The sequence below is a fragment of the Bos indicus genome, chromosome 23, assembly GCF_029378745.1.
Source record: "Bos indicus isolate NIAB-ARS_2022 breed Sahiwal x Tharparkar chromosome 23, NIAB-ARS_B.indTharparkar_mat_pri_1.0, whole genome shotgun sequence".
NCBI classification, from domain to species: Eukaryota; Metazoa; Chordata; class Mammalia; order Artiodactyla; family Bovidae; genus Bos; species Bos indicus.
Genome location: NC_091782.1, coordinates 811,545 through 828,958, shown reverse-complemented (window position 1 = coordinate 828,958; position 17,414 = coordinate 811,545). Strand labels below are relative to the sequence as shown.

Here is a 17,414-nt window from a genome sequence, read left to right as displayed (position 1 = left end):
TGCTATCCATGAAATTTTATCACACTCATTACTCCTCTAATTCTGAAAAATTGTTTGATCACACTCTTAAAAATCACTGCTTGAAAAACATTTGTGGTATTTGAAAATCAGATAAAAAATTGCATTTCATTTACATACTTTAATTATAAAAATATATGTAACTGAATTTGGACATCTATTCACGTGTTTAAAGTGGTTTTTATGCATTTTCTTGTACTGCTTATGAATGAATATCTCATTTTATTTCCATTACTGATATTTTCCAAATTGATCTTAATGATTTAATTATACACTAAGGAAATTAGCAACAATAGACTGGTTCCAAATCATGAAAGGAGTGCATCAGGGGTGTATATTGTCACTCTACTTATTTAAATTATATGAAGAGAAAATCATGCAAAATGCCAGGCTGGATGAAGAACAAACTGGAATCAAGATTGCCAGAAGAAATATCAATAAGCTCAGATACATAGATAACACCACCCTTATGGCAGAAAGTGAAGAAGAACAAAAGAGCCTCTTAATGAAAGTGAAAGAGAAGAGTGAAAAAGTTGGCTTAAAACTCAACATTCAAAAATCTAAGATCATGGCATCTGGTCCCATCACTTCATGGCAAATAAACGGGCAAACAGTGGAAACAGTGAGATGCTATATTTTCTAGGGCTCCAAAATCACTGAAGATGGTGACTGCAGCCATGAAATTAAAAAACGCTTGTTCCTTGGAAGGAAAGCTATGACCAACCTAGATGGCATATTAAAAAGCAGAGACATTACTTTGCCAACAAAGGTCCGTCTAGTCAAAGCTATGGTTTTTCCAGTCATCATGTATGGATGTGAGAGTTGGACTATAAAGAAAGCTGAGTGCCAAAGAATTGATGCTTTTGAACTGTGCTGTTGGAGAAGACTCTTGAGAGTCCCTTGGACTGCAAGGACATCCAACCAGTCCATCCTAAAGGAAATCAGTCCTGAATATTCATTAGAAGGACTGATGCTGAAGCTGAAACTCCAATACTTCGGCCACCTGATGCAAATAACTGACTCATTTGAAAAGACCCTGATGCTGGGAAAGATTGAAGGCAGAAGGAGAAGGGGATGATGGAGGATTAAATGGCGGATGACATCACTGCCTCAATGGACATGAGTTTGAGCAAGCTCCGTGAGTTGGTGATGGAGCTTGGGAGATGGGAGGCCTGGTGTGCTGCAGTCAATGGGGTCGCAGAGTCAGACACAATTGAGCAACTGAACTGATCTGAAGTGATGGAAATTATCCCATTCACCATGTATGTGGAATTGTTAATATTAGTATTTCAGTTTTTGATTTGTTTTTGATGTATTTATGCTGTGCAGGATGTTTTTGGCCATATAAAAATATTTTTACATTTGTCTAATTAAATCTATCAGTATTTCCTTTCAATTTTATGTCTTGCTTAGAATTTTCCTAATTCAATGTCACTAAAATGTTGTTCCACATTTTTCAACCTAATTTTTACATTGTTTTGTTGTTTTATATTTTACATTTAAATTTTAAAACCCTTTACACATTATTTTTATGTCAGAATTTAGTTGGGGACTAAATTTTAGTTACTTTCATAGATTGTTATTTTTATGGATGCATGATTATTTTTCCCCAATGGTTTGATTTTCCAACTCTGTATTCCTACATATAGCACATGTTTGGATCCAATTCACTCCTCTATTATTGTCCTTTGATATCTTGATCCATGTGCCATTTAACATGAAGTGTAATGGCATTCAATTTAAAATACACTCTGATGCCTGATAAACATAGGACACCTTCATTACCATTCCATATCAGACTTCTGTTTATATTTGCTTATTTAAAGTTTAAAAATAAATTTAAATAACCTAGTTTGGGAAAACATATTTGTAGTTGATGTTTTACATAAGACTTGCTTCAGAAGGTTTTTGTGTCTTTAGAGAATTGAGAGGTCTTATCCAGAAACTGGATAGGTCTTCCCACTTAACTTGTTTTTGTATTCATATAAATCTAGTAATTTTCTTTAATTAGTTGTGTTTTTCAAGTGTTTGTTGCTTCCGTGCAGGAAATGTTTTGTTTTCCATTTTATATAATATGCATAATCTTTCCAATACATCATTCATTCTTTTCAGTCTATATTGCGCAAGTGACAAAATATGTACAGTTGTGTAATCACCATAATTAATAACCAGAACGTTTTATCATAGTAAATGTTTCCTCATCCACCTTTGGAGTCACATTCTTCCTTCACTTCTAGGTTCTGATAGACAATAATCCATCTCTGTATCTATATTTTTATCTCATTCAGAATTTTATATAAATAGAATCACATATTATGTATTTTTTAATTTTCCTCCATGCTTTATTGAGGTATAATTGATAAATTAAAATATTATATAGAATATGTACAATTGATGATTTGATATACATTGTGAAATGACCACAATAAACCTTACTTAACACAACTATCATCTCACATAATCACCATATTTGTTTTTCTTTTGGTAAGACCCCATAAAACCTACTCTCAGTGAATTTTAAGTGTATACTGTCTTCAATTGCTCAGTCATGTGCAACTCTTTGCAACGCTATGGACTGTAGCCCATCAGGATCCTCCATCGATAAGAAGTTCCAGGCAAGAATACTGGAGTGGGTTGCCACTTTCTACTCCAGGAGATCTTCCTGACCTAAGGACCCAACTGATGTCTCGGGTCTCATGCAGATTCCTTTACCTCTGTGCTACTTGGGAAGCCACAAGTATACATTATTATACTATTAACTATAGCCAATATGCTATATATTAATCCCAGGTCTTATTCATCTTGTAGCTGCAATTTTATAACCTTTTAGAAACATCTTCCTATTTACACCACTCTTCAGCCCTGGCATACTTTCTGCTTCCATTATTTGACTTTTTTAGATTACACATGTAAGATAATACAGTATTTGTCTTTCTGTATCTGGTTTATTTTTCTTATGTCCTCCAGATTCACACATACCTCCAAAGACCAAATTTCTTTCTTTTTCATGAGTCAGTAATATTCCATTGCTTCAGTCAGTCAGATCAGTCAGTCAGTCATATCTGACTCTTTGCAACTCCATAGACTGTAGCATATCAGGCTTCCCTGTTAATCACCAAATCCCAGAGTTTACTCAAATTCATGTCCATTGAGTTGGTGATTCCATTCAACCATCTCACCCTCAGTCATCTTCTTCTCCTCCTGCCTTCAATCTTCCCCAACATCAGGGTCTTTTCAAATGAACCAGTTCTTCAGATAAGGTGACCAAAGTATTGGAATTTCCACTTCAACATCAATCCTTCCAATGAATATTCAGGACTCATTTCCTTTAAGATTCACTGGTTGGATCTCCTTGCAGTACAAGGGACTCTCAAGAGTTTTCTCCAGCACCACAGTTCAAAAGCATCTATTCTTTGATGCTCAGCTTTCTGTATGGTCCAACTCTCACATCCATACATGACTACTGGAAAACCATAACCTTGACTAGATGGACCTTTGTTGGCAAAGTAATGTCTCTGCATTGTTTATTATATTCTATTTCTTTGTCCATCTACTTAGGTTGTTTTTGATCTTGCTTTTTGAATAGTGCTTCAAATAATATGGGTATGTAGATAAATCACAGTTTCTGATTTTGTTCTTCTGCATATGTTCACTTTTCCCAACACATTGAAAAGAATTTCCTTTCGCTATACTCTATACTTGGACCCATATTTTAAAATAAGTTAGCTATATATGGATGGGTTTATTTCTGAGCTTTCTATTCTGTCCATTGATTTATGTGTATGTTTTTGTGTCAGCCCCTTACTGTTTTTACTAGTAAAGTTTTGGAATGTATTTTGGGATCAGGAAGTGTGATGTCTCTAGCTTCACTCTGCTTTCTCCTGAATGGGGTCTTATGAATTTTTTTTTTTTTTAAGATTTAGCAATCATTTGATGAAACTGAACAAGTCTAGCATCTCTGTTCTCTTTTTAGTATAATTTTATTTACTTATTTAATTTTGCTGTACTTGGTCTTCATTGATGCATGGGCTTTTCTTTTGTGTTGAGTTGGGGATACTCTCTAGTTGAAGTGCTGGCTTCTCATTGCAGTCACATCTCTTGTTGCAAGATATAGGCTCTAGGGCATACAAGCTTCGGTAGCTGTGGCACATGAGCTCAGTATTTGCAGCTCCCAGGCTCAAAAGCACAGGCTCAATACTGTGGCACATGGGCTTGGTTGCTCCATGGCATGTTGGATCCTCCAGGCTCAGGGATGGAACCATGTCTTCTGCATTGGTAGGTGGATTCTTTACCACTTAGCCAGCAGGGAAGCCCAGGCTTTTATGAATTTTATGATTATTTTTGTATTCCTAGTAAATATTGCATTGGTATCAATTATACTTCAGTTAAATAATTTCAAACAAAAAGCCATTTAGATTTTGATAGGGATTGTATTGAATCTGTGATTTGATTTGTCTGCCATGTCCATTTTAACAATATTTTTTCTTCCAATTTATGAACATGGGGTAACTTTTCATTTATTTGCACCTGCAATTTCTTTCACTTATGTCATATTTTTCAGTGTATAAATTGTTCACTTTCTTGGTTAAATTTATTCCTAAGAATTTATTCTTTCTGATGCCATTGTAAATGATTTTTTTCTTTTGTATAGTTCATTGTTTCTAAATGTAATTGAAACTAATTAATGTCAGTTGATTTTTATCCTACAATTTTCTTGAATTTCTTTTATTAGGTGCAGTTTTTTTGGCATTTTCTATATGTAAGATCATGTCTACCATGCAGTCTTTAAATATGACTTCTTGCTTTTAGTATCATGCATTTGAGGTTTATGTGTATGAATGGGACTATCAATTTTGTTGTTGCTGTTGCTAAGTTGCTTCAGTCGTGTCCAACTCTGTGCGACCCCATAGACAGCAGCCCACCAGGCTCCCCCGTCCCTGGGATTCTCCAGGCAAGAAAACTAGAGTGGGGTGCCATTTCCTTCTCCAATGCATGAACGTGAAAAGTGAAAGTGAAGTTGCTCAGTCATGTCCGACTCTTAGTGACCCCATGGACTGCAGCCTACAAGGCTCCTCTGTCCATGGGATTTTCCAGGCAAGAGTACTGGAGTGGGGTGCCATTGCCTTCTTCAGGGACTATCAATAGTCTATTTGATTGGTGGATATTATGGATGTATCCCAGTTCATTTAACCTTTTCTTAAGTAAGAGATGTTTTGGTTATTTTTAGCAATTTGAAATTATGCGTAAATTTTCAACAAGTACTCATGTATAGTTATTAAAAAAACAAATCAGAAAAATATGAAAAAACTACTTTCAAGACACTACATATCAGGAACAATTTACAATGATCACTCAGAGATGGGGGAAAAAACAAGTTTATCTGTAGGCTTTCTCGAGTTTACTACCTTTAACAGTTTTATTTTTTAAATATAAATTTATTTTAATTGGAGAGTAATTACTTTACAATATTGTAGTGGTTTTGCCATACATTGACATGAATCTGCCATGGATTTACATGTGTTCCCCATCCTGAACCCCCCTCCCACCTCCTTCCCCATCCCATCCCTCTGGGTCATCCCAGTGCCCCAGCCCTAGCACCCTGTCTCATGGATCAAAACTGGACTGGTGATTCATTTCACATATGATAATATACATGTTTCAATGCCATTCTTCCAAATCATCCCACCCTCAACCTTTCCCACAGAGTCCAAAAGACTGTTCTAGACATCTGTGTCTCTTTTGCTGTCTCACATATAGGGTTATCGTTACTATCTTTCTAAATTCCATATATATGTGTTAGTATACTGTATTGATGTTTTTCTTTCTGTCTTACTTCACTCTGTATAATAAGATCCAGTTTCATCCACCTCATTAGAAATGATTCAAATGCATTCTTTTTAATGACTGAGTAATATTCCATTGTGTATATATATGTACCACACTTTCTTATCCATTAATCTGCTGATGGACATCTAGGTTGCTTCCATGTCCGGGCTATTATAAACAGTGCTGCGATGAACATTGGGGTACACGTGTCTCTTTCAATTCTGGTTTCCTCAGTGTGTATTCCCACTCGTGGGATTGCTGGGTCATATGGCAATTATATTTCGAGCTTTTAAAGGAATCTCCACACTGTTCTCCATAGTGGCTGTACTAGTTCGCATTCCCACCAACAGTGTTAAGAGGGTTCCCTTTTCTCCACACCCTTTGCAGCATTTATTGCTTGTAGATTTTTGGATAGCAGCCTTTCTGACCTGTGTGAGATGGTACATCACTGTGGTTTTGATTTGCATTTCTCTGATAATGAATGATGTTGAGCATCTTTTCATGTGTTTATTAGCCATCTGCATGTCTTCTTTGGAGAAATGTCTGTTTAGTTCTTTGGCCATTAGTTGATTGACTTGTTTATTTTTCTGGAATTGAGCTGCAGGAATTGCTTGTATATTTTTTAGATTAACTCTCAGTCACTTGTTTTGTTTTCTGTTATTTTCTCCCATTCTGAAGGCTGTCTTTTCACCTTGCTTATAGTTTGCTTTGTTGTGCAAAAGCTTTTCAGTCTAATTAGGTCCCATTTGTTTATTTTTGCTTTATTTCCAATATTCTGGGAGGTGGGTCATAGAGGATGCTGCTGTGATTTATGTCAGAGAGTGTTTTGCCTATGTTTTCCTCTAGGAGTTTTATAGTTTCTGGTCTTTGTTTAGATCTTTAATCCATTTTGAATTTATTCTTGTGTATGGTGTTAGAAAGTGTTCTAGTTTCATTCTTTGACCAGTTTTCCCAGCACCACTTGTTAAAGAAATTGTCTTTTCTCCATTGTATATTCTTGCCTCCTTTGTCAAAGATAAGGTGTCCATAGGTGTGTGGATTTATCTCTGGGCTTTCTATTTTGTTCCATTGATCTATATTTCTGTCTTTGTGCCAGTATCATACTGTCTTAATGACTGTTGATTTGTAGTACAGCCTGAAGTCAGGCAGGTTGATTCCTCCAGTTCCATTCTTCCTTCTCAAGATTGCTTTGGCTATTCGAGGGTTTTGTATTTCCATACAAATTTTGAAATTATTTGTTCTGGTTCTGTGAAAAATACTGTTGGTAGCTTGATCAGTTCAGTTCAGTTCAGTCACTCATTCATATCCAACTCTTTGCAACCCCATGAATTGCAGCACTCCGGGCCTCCCTGTCCATCACCAACTCCTGGAGTTCACTCAAACTCATGTGCATTGAGTCAGTGATGCCATCCAGCCATCTTATCCTCTGTTGTCCCCTTCTCCTCCTGCCCCCAATCCCTCATAGCATCAGAGTCTTTTCCAATGAGTCAACTCTTACCATGAGGCCAAAGTACTGGAGTTTCAGCTTTAACATCATTCCTCCCAAAGAATACCCAGGGCTGATCTCCTTTAGAATGGACTGGTTGGATCTCCTTGCAGGCCAATGGACTCTCAAGAGTCTTTTCCAAAACCACATTTCAAAAGCATCAGTTATTCGGCGCTCAGCTTTCTTCACAGTCCAACTCTCACATCCATACATAACCACTGGAAAAACCATAGCCTTGATTAGATGGACCTTGGTTGACAAAGTAATGTCTCTGCTTTTGAATATTCTATCTAGGTTGGTCATACTTTCCTTCCAAGGAGTAAGCGTCTTTAAATTTCATGGCTGCAGTCACCATCTGCAATGATTTTGGAGCCCAGAAAAATAAAGTCTGACACTGTTTCCACTTTTCCCCATCTACTTGCTATGAAGTGATGGGACCAGATGCCATGATCTTCGTTTTCTGAATGTTGAGCTTTAAGCCAACTTTTTCACTCTCCACTTTCATTTTCATCAAGAGGCTTTTTAGTTCCTCTTCACTTTCTGCCATAAGGGTGGTGTCATCTGCATATCTGAGGTTATTGATATTTCTCCCAACAATCTTGATTCCAGCTTGTGCTTCTTCCAGCCCAACATTTCTCATGATGTACTCTGCATATAAGTTAAATTAAGCAGGGTGACAATATACAGCCTTGATGCACTACTTTTCCTATTTGGAACCAGTCTGTTGTTCCATGTTCAGTTCTAACTGTTGCTTCCTGACCTGCGTATAGGTTTCTCATGAGGCAGGTCAGGTGGTCTGGTATTCCCATCTCTTTCAGTAGGTTGATAGGTATTGCATTGAATTTATAGATTACTTTGGGTAGTATACTCATTTTCACTATATTGATTCTTCCAATCCATGAACATGGTATAATTAATCAATTATTATATTAAATAAATAATTAATTATTATAATTATATTATAATATTTTATATAGTATTATATTATATATTATATTATATTATATATTATAATATATTATATATTATATTAAATTATATTATAATAATATATTAAATAAATAATTAATTATTATAATTAATTAAATAATCAAAGAGGACTCAAATAAATAAAATCTATTTGTGTCCTCTTTGATTTCTTTCACCAGTGTTTTATAGTTTTCTATATATAGGTCTTTTGACTCTTTAGGTAGATACATTCTTAAATATTTTATTCTTTTCATTGCAATGGTGAATGGGATTGTTCCCTTAATTTCTCTTTCTGGTTTTTCATTGTTAGGGTATAGAAATGCAAGGGATTTCTGTGTGTTAATTTTATATCTTGTAACTTTACTATATTCATTGATTAGCTCTAGTGATTTTCTGGTGGAGTCTTTAGGGTTTTCTATGTAGAGGATCATGCCATTTGCAAACAGTGAGAGTTTTACTTATTCTTTTCCTATCTGAATTTCTTTTATTTCTTTTTCTGCTCTGATTGCTGTGGCCAAAACTTCCAAAACTATGTTAAATAGTTGTGGTGAGAGTGGGCACCCTTGTCTTGTTCCTGACTTTAGGGGAAATGCTTTCAGTTTTTCACCATTGAAGATAATGTTTGCTGTGGGTTTGTCATATAGAGATAGCTGTTATTATGTTGAGGTATATTCCTTCTGTTCCTGCTTTCTGGAGGGTTTTTGTCATAAATGGATGTTGAATTTTGTCAAATGCTTTCTCTGCATATATTGAGATAATCATATGGTTTTTATCTTTCAATTTGTTGATGTGGTGTACTGTGTTGATTGATTTGCAGATATTGAAGAATCCTTGCATCCATGGGATAAAGCCCACTTGGTCATGACATATGATCTTTTTAATATGTTTTTTGAATTCTGTTTGCTAGAATTTTGTTAAGGACTTTTGCATTTATGTTCATCAGTGATATTGGCCTGTAGTTTTCTTTTTTGTGGCATATTTGCCTGGTTTTGCTATTAGGGTGATGGTGGCCTCATAGAATGAGTTTGGAAGTTTACCTTGCTCTGCAATTTTCTGGAAGAAAGGGTTAGCTCTTCTCTACATTTTTCAAGTTGTGGTATAAGAAGTGTTACGTCAGAGGATCCTGGTAGACTCCTTGAATTCAGAAGTGAAGTTGAGGGTCTGAGAATACAAAGGCAGCTAGAATACTGAGAGTAGAATACTGCAGAGGATAGACCTATAGACCTGGGAGTGGGGAAGAGAGATAGAGACATAAAGAGGCAGAGAAAGTGTGAGGGAAGGAATTCTGGAAGACTGCAGAGGATTCCCCTCAGCCTCAGTGGTGAATTTGAGGAAACTGTCTAAACCTGGGGAAAGAATTTCAGATGGATTACAGATAAGAGAGGTTGGTGCTCACACTGGGCGAAGAATAGTGCATATTCCCATCAGATAAAAAACCTGATAGTTCACAGGGACAGTGTATTGATCTCCTTGCCATTATGTGTTATCCTTTGTAATTTCTTCTTACACTCTTTGTCTTAAAGTCTATATTTTTTGATGCAAATATTGCTACCTTGGACTTTTTTTGTTTGTTTGTTTCTCTTTTCTTGGGATATCTTGTTCCTTTCTCACTCTTTCATTCTATATTGTGTTCTCATGTCTAGTGGGTCTTTTATAAACAGCTTATATATAGGTCTTTTTGTGTTCATTCAGTCACTCTGTGTCTTTGGAGCATTTAGTCCATTTATATGGAGAGTAATTATTGATAGGTATGTACGCTTTGTCATTTGTTAATTGTATTTGACTTGTCCTTGTAGCTCACTTTTAGCTTATCTACCCTTGTGATTTGATGACTACCTTTATTGTTATGCTTAGATTATTACTTCATTTGTCTGTGTGTATCTATTAAATTGACTTCCCTGATAGCTCAGTTGGTAAAGAATCCACCTGCAATGCAGGAGACCTCGGTTTGATCCCTGGGTTGGGAAAATCACCTGGAGAAGGGAAAGGCAACCCATTTCAGTATTCTAGCCTGGAGAATTCCATGGGCTGTATAGTCTATGTGGTTGCAAAGAGTTATCTATTAAATAATTTAATTAATAATCTATTAAATAATTTTGTTTTGTTTTTACATGGGGCATATGTATATGTATATAATTATTTTAACTTGTGAAGTTCAACTATATTTTAACTATCATGAACTTTTACTCTTTTTCTTCATATTTACTTTTGATTTGGTATTTTATATCTTTTTGTTTTGTGTATCCTTTAACTACTTATGAGCATATAGATGCATTTTCTAATTTTTCTACTAAACTTCTTACTATCTTCATAAGTGGTTGACCTTAATGCCTTTAATCTATATTTGAATTTTCCAATGAGATTTTTCTGTTTATGATTTTTACATTGCTAGTTGTGGCCTTTTATTTTTTAATTGTTTTGCTTATAGAAGTCCCTTTAATATTTCTTATAAATCTAGTTTCATGGTGCTGAACTTTCTGAGCCTTTCCTTTCCTGTTAAACTTTTGATTTCTCATTAAAATCTAAATAAAAGCCTTGTCCAGTAGTTTGTTCTGGATTGTAGATTTTTCCCTTTCATTATTTTCAATAATTAGTTTTTTATATCTGAATTAATGATATAATGTTTATATATTTGACCAAACGACAAGGCAGAATGAAGCTGTAAATAAAAAGAATGTAAAACTTGTTCTGGAAAGTAGGCAAATACATAACAAACTAATCTTCAGTGAAACAAAAAGATTGGTCTCACATTTTGCTTTTGCCTGGCAATAGTCTCAGTATGGTTCTTAAGCTGTATTTTTTTCTTCATGTTACATCTTTCTGGGGCTTCCCTGGTAACTCAGTGGTAAAGAATCTGCCTGCAGTGCATGAGCCACAGGAGATGCAGGTTAGATCCCTGGGTCAGGATGACCCCCTGGGGGAGGGCATATCGACCCACTCCAGTATTTTGCCTGGAGAATCCCATGGACTGAGAAGCCCGACAGGGTCCATAGGGTCACAAAGAGTCAGACACAACTGAAGTGACTGAGCACACACATCTTTCTGACCCTAATTCTGTGATTTGGTTTAGTAGTACTTTTACACACAGATGTACTTTTAAAATTTACTGGAAAATCCCAGTGAATTTAATTAAGCAAGAATCAGTCTTGGACACATTCCAGTTCTAAGATTTAATGATAAATTTGGCTATAAGGGATAACATATCCAATATTGTTTTCCTCTAGTGGGAAAAAATGACGCCCTTTTAAAAACTGATATGTATATATATATATATATATATATCTCTTTGTTAGGCTTATTACAATACATTATTAAAACATTCATACACACAAGAAAGTCTCTAAAAATCTGAAGTCAAGCAGTCTGGCCCTACCAACATGATAGAGTGAGAAAGGCTGAACTATAGACTGTTTTTCTTTTCTTTTCTTTTTTTCTTCCTATTTTGAAGTTAATAAGAAAAGAAGTAATTAGAGATAAGTTTCCCTGGGAAATGGGTTGTTGCTATCTTCCTGTGTAAATGGAGGTTTTATTTGTCTTTTAGATAAATTATTCTAACATTGTAAGATTTTGTTTTTTTGCATGCACCTTGGAATAGCTTTCAAAAAATCTGTAATGTAAATAGAAGCATTCTTATGAATAACCAGAAAAAGTCATTGAGGAAATGAACAGGTAACTGAGTGAAATAAAATATTTCCTCAAGTAAAAATGCAATCTAGCTCCCTCGGTTGCCAAACTAGATGAAGACGAATTCTGGGTGTTTGTGAATAACTGAAAGAGTCTTACTTCATATTGTAAATTTCCTCAAGGTAAGACTAAGGAAATGGTGGGAAACAGGATTCACAATTTTGTTTCTTTCTTTTGTTGTGTTAAAATTAAGTCATTTTGAAATAAAGCATATGTAGGTTCCAATTCTAGTTTTACTACTTAAAATGTGTCATTAAGACAATTAATAAGATATTCTTAGGCTCAGCTTCATCAATGATAAAATAGTGATTATAGTATACTTCTTAGTGTAATGTCAACTGTGGCACATTAAATTGTGAGAGCAAGATTAGAAGTCACTATAAGGGTTCTGCAGAGAAGGCAATGGCAACCCATTCCAGTACTCTTGCCTGGAAAATCCCATGGACAGAGGAGCCTGGTAGGCTGCAGTCCATGGGGTTGTATAGAATCAGACACGACTGAAGTGACTTAGCAGCAGCAGCAGCAATATAAGGGTTCTGAGGAATTGAGTGACATAACTGAAAGAAGTTTTAAAAAGTATAATTTGAGATGTTTCAGGAGAACACATTGTTGGAGGCCAGAAGAAAAGTGGAGAGACATGTCAGGAGGCTATTGCAGTGGACCAGGAAGAAAATGAGGGATAAGGAATGACCAAATTTGTGATATATTTTGAAAATAGGGGCAGGAGACTTTGACAAAAATCAAAATATGGAAATAAAAAGGAAGTGAAGAACTCAAGTGATATTTTCTGTAAGAGCGGTTCCATTGAAGGTGGTACCATTTAATGAGATGGGAAACACCTCTTTATTGTGGAAAATTAAACATTTTTGTTATATATACTAAACTGATATCCAACTACTGATGTCCAAAATTGGAGATATAGCATACCATAATTTGATAATGTGTGTAGAGGTTGGGGCTGAGACAACACTGGATGGCACCAGTATTTATTGGTCAGGAAATGAAGAGCATCCTGCTAATGACCCTCAGAAAGGCATTTCAGCGAGTCCTTTAACAGTCCAGGGCAGAGCTTCAGCTATTCTCACTGAGTGTGTGAATTACCTTATGTGGTTCTCAAGTATGAAAGCTTTATAACACTATAAGTGATGTATCTTTCCATCACATTTTCTTCCCATCTTTTCTCATTCTTTGTTTTCCCTTTAAAACTCAGCAAAAGTGTTGTTTCCTCTAGGAAGCCCTTTATGATTCCAGTTTACCTGATATATTCCTACACAGTGATCTCTAGCATCATATGAATATTCTTAAAATGGCACGCATTATATCAGTATGAAATTTTTCATCCTGTCATATATTACTAAGGGCAGAGAACTATGCCTTCTTCAACTTGGTAATCACAATATCTATGATGTATTTGACACTAATAAATTCTTACACATTCTTTTAATTGAATGAATAAATAAAAGATTAAATTTATAATGTATATAAAATTTTTCCTCCTTTTCTTTGTAGGTAAGCAGCTTCTAATAAGTGAAGAAGTCAGTTTCTGTACAGACTAGATGGAACCAGGAAGCAATATAACTTATTTTATCTTCCTGGGCCTCACACAGAACCCAAAGGAGCAGAAAGTCCTTTCTGTTCTGTTCTTATTTTTCTTCATTTTAACCATGGTTGGCAACATTCTCATTGTACTGACCGTAACTGTCAGTAAGACCCTGAACTCACCTATGTATTTCTTTCTTGCTAGTTTGCCATTTTTAGACCTAATTTATTCCTCTTCTATCTCCTCCAGGTTGATTTCAGATTTGTTCTTTGGGAAAAAATACCATATCCTTTAAATCTTGCAAGACTCAGCTGTTTATGGAGCACTTTTTTGGTGGATCAGAGTTAATCCTTCTGTTGGTGATGGCCTACGACTGCTATGCGGCACTCTGTAAGCCCTTGCATTATTTAGTGATCATGAGACAAGGGGTGTGTGTTGTGCTGCTGCTGGTGTCCTGGGTTGGACGTTGTCTACACTCAGTAACTCAACTTATCACTATTTATGGGCTCCCTTTCTGTGGTCCCAATGTCATTGATCACTTTACATGTGACGTATTTCCATTACTGAAATTGGTCTGTACTGACACCTATGTCATTGGTATCCTAGTTGTGGCCAATGGAGGACTGATGTGTATTATAGTGTTTCTGTTCTTATCTGTCTCCTATGGAGTCATCCTTCATTCTCCAAAAAACCTGAGTCAGGAAGGGAGGTGGAAAGCCCTCCAAACCTGTGGTTCCCACGTCACTGTGGTTGTCTGTTTCTTTGTTCCTTGTATTTTCATGTATGCAAGACCTGTTAAGACCTTCTCCATTAACAAATCGTTGAGTGTGTTTTATACAGTCATAACCCCCATGCTTAATCTATTAATCTACAGCCTAAGAAATTCTGAGTTGACTAATGTTATGAAGAAGCTCTGGAGAAGAAAAAGGCAAATCAAGTTTTAAATATGTGCATTATCCTTCATGAAGTAACAAATTAAGCAATAGGGCCAATCTATTTGGAATGTAAATATCATCATAAGTGCACCTTTTCTTTTTTTTCTCAAGAAATTAAGATAATTATAATAAAGGATGAATTCTAAGTTTGTGCTATTAATAACAATTCCTTGCTATAATGTAAACTTCATAACATCTGGTTTAACATTACACTTAAATGGATGAATGCATTTACAGTAGGGTGTCAGTAACTAACATGTAGCACATTAGCTAATGAAATTATTTTAGAATTATCCTAATTTTAAATTAAATTTGTATTTACTTTTGTCACTTTCTTATTGTTAGTTTGATTTTAGTTCAGAACCTTTTCTATTTATTGTTTTTAGGGTATTACTTAAAATATTTAATGCTATATAGACCTTCTTTCAGAGAAGGAAATGGCACCCCACTCCAGTACTCTTGCCTGGAAAATCCCATGGAAGGCGGAGCCTGGAAGGTTGAAGTCCATGGGGTCACTGAGGGTCGGACACGACTGAGCAACTTCATTTTCACTTTTCACTTTCATGCATTGGAAAGGGAATGGCAATCCACTCCAGTGTTCTTGCCTGGAGAATCCCAGGGACGGGGGAGCCTGGTGGGCTGCCATCTATGGGGTTGCACAGAGTCAGACACGACTGAAGTGGCTTAGCAGTAGCAGTTATGAGTATGTTGTATTTATGTATACATTTGTATCTCTATATAGAAAAACCACTAGACTATTCAGGTATGACCTAAATCAAATCCCTTATGATTATACAGTGGAAGTGAGAAATAGATTTAAGGGCCTAGATCTGATAGACAGAGTGCCTGATGAACTATGGAATGAAGTTCGTGACATTGTACAGGAGACAGGGATCAAGACCATCCCCATGGAAAAGAAATGCAAAAAAGCAAAATGGCTGTCTGGGGAGGCCTTAAAAATAGCTGTGAAAAGAAGAGAAGCAAAAAGCAAAGGAGAAAAGGAAAGATATAAACATCTGAATGCAGAGTTCCAAAGAAGAGCACAAAGAGATAAGGAAGCCTTCTTCAGTGATCAATGCAAAGAAATAGAGGAAAACAACAGAATGGGAAAGACTAGAGATCTCTTGAAGAAACTTAGAGATACCAAGGGAAGATTTCATGCAAAGATGGGCTCGATAAAGGACAGAAATGGTATGGACCTAACAGAAGCAGAAGCTATTAAGAAGAGGTGGCAAGAATACACAGAAGAACTGTACAAAAAAGATCTGCATGACGCAGATAATCACGATGGTGTGATCACTGACCTAGAGCCAGACATCCTGGAATGTGAAGTCAAATGGGCCTTAGAAAGCATCACTATGAACAAAGCTAGTGGAGGTGATGGAATTCCAGTTGAGCTATTTCAAATCCTGAAAGATTATGCTGTGAAAGTGCTACACTAAATATGCCCAGAAAATTTGGAAAAGTCAGCAGTGGCCACAGGACTGGAAAAGGTCAGTTTTCATTCCAATCCCAAAGAAAGGCAATGCCAAAGAATGCTCAGACTACCACACAATTGCACTCATCTCACATGCTAGTAAAGTAATGCTCAAAATTCTCCAAGCCAGGCTTCAGCAATACATGAACTGTGGACTTCCAGATGTTCAAGCTGGTTTTAGAAAAGGCAGAGGAACCAGAAACCAAATTGCCAACATCTGCTGGATCATGGAAAAAGCAAAAAAGTTCCAGAAAAACATCTCTTTCTGCTTTATTGACTATGCCAAAGCCTTTGACTGTGTGGATCACAATAAACTGTGGAAAATTCTGAAAGAGATGGGAGTACCAGACCACCTGACCTGCCTCTTGAGAAAGTTGTATGCAGGTCAGGAAGCAACAGTTAGAACTGGACATGGAACAACAGACTGGCTCCAAATAGGAAAAGGAGTACATCAAGGCTGTATATTGTCACCATGCTTATTTAACTTATATGCAGAGTACATCATGAGAAGCGCTGGACTGGAATAAACACAAGCTGGAAAGAAGATTGCTGGGAGAAATATCAATAACCTCAGATATGCAGATGACACCACTCTTATTGCAGAAAGTGAAGAGGAACTAAAAAGCCTCTTGATGAAAGTAAAAGTGAAGAGTGAAAAAGTTGGCTTCAAGCTCAACATTCAGAAAACGAAGATCATGGCATCTGGTCCCATCACTTCATGGCAAATAGATGGGGAAACAGTGGAAACAGTGTCAGACTTTATTTTTCTGGGCTCCAAAATCAATGCAGATGGTGACTTCAGGCATGAAAGTAAAAGACATTTACTCCTTGGAAGGAAAGTTATGACCAACCTAGATAGCATATTCAAAAGCAGAGACATTACTTTGCCAACAAAGGTCCGTCTAGTCAAGGCTATGGTTTTTCCTGTGGTCATGTATGGATGTGAGAGTTGGACTGTGAAGAAAGCTGAGCGCTGAAGAATTGATGGTTTTGAACTGTGGTGTTGGAGAAGACTCTTGAGAGTCCCTTGGACTGCAAGGAAATCCAACCAGTCCATTCTGAAGGAGATCAACCCTGGGATTTCTTTGGAAGTAGTGATGCTAAAGCTCAAACTTCAGTACTTTGGCCACCTCATGTGAAGTGTTGACTCATTGGAAAAGACTCTGATGCTGGGAGGGATTGGGGGCAGGAGGAGAAGGGGACGACAGAGGAAGATATGCCTGGATGGCATCACTGACTCGATGGACATGAATCTGAGTGAACTCCGGGACTTGGTGATGGATAGGGAAGCCTGACGTGCTGTGATTCATGTGGTCACAAAGGGTCGGACTCAACTGAGCGACTGAACTGAACTGAACTGATAGACATTACATTAATCTACTATAACATTATCTGGAGACAAATAATATAGTTTTATTATTAATGCCATCAATAAAAGTCTATGAATGAAGGATTGAATGGATGCAAATTAAAATTGGA

General features: G+C 36.4%; 1 pseudogene; it reads left to right on the top strand.

The window, feature by feature from the left end:
- Positions 1-13,530: 13,530 nt before the first annotated feature.
- LOC139179047 (olfactory receptor 4A47-like) lies at positions 13,531-14,467 on the top strand (annotated as a pseudogene).
- The last annotated feature ends 2,947 nt before the right edge of the window (positions 14,468-17,414 follow it).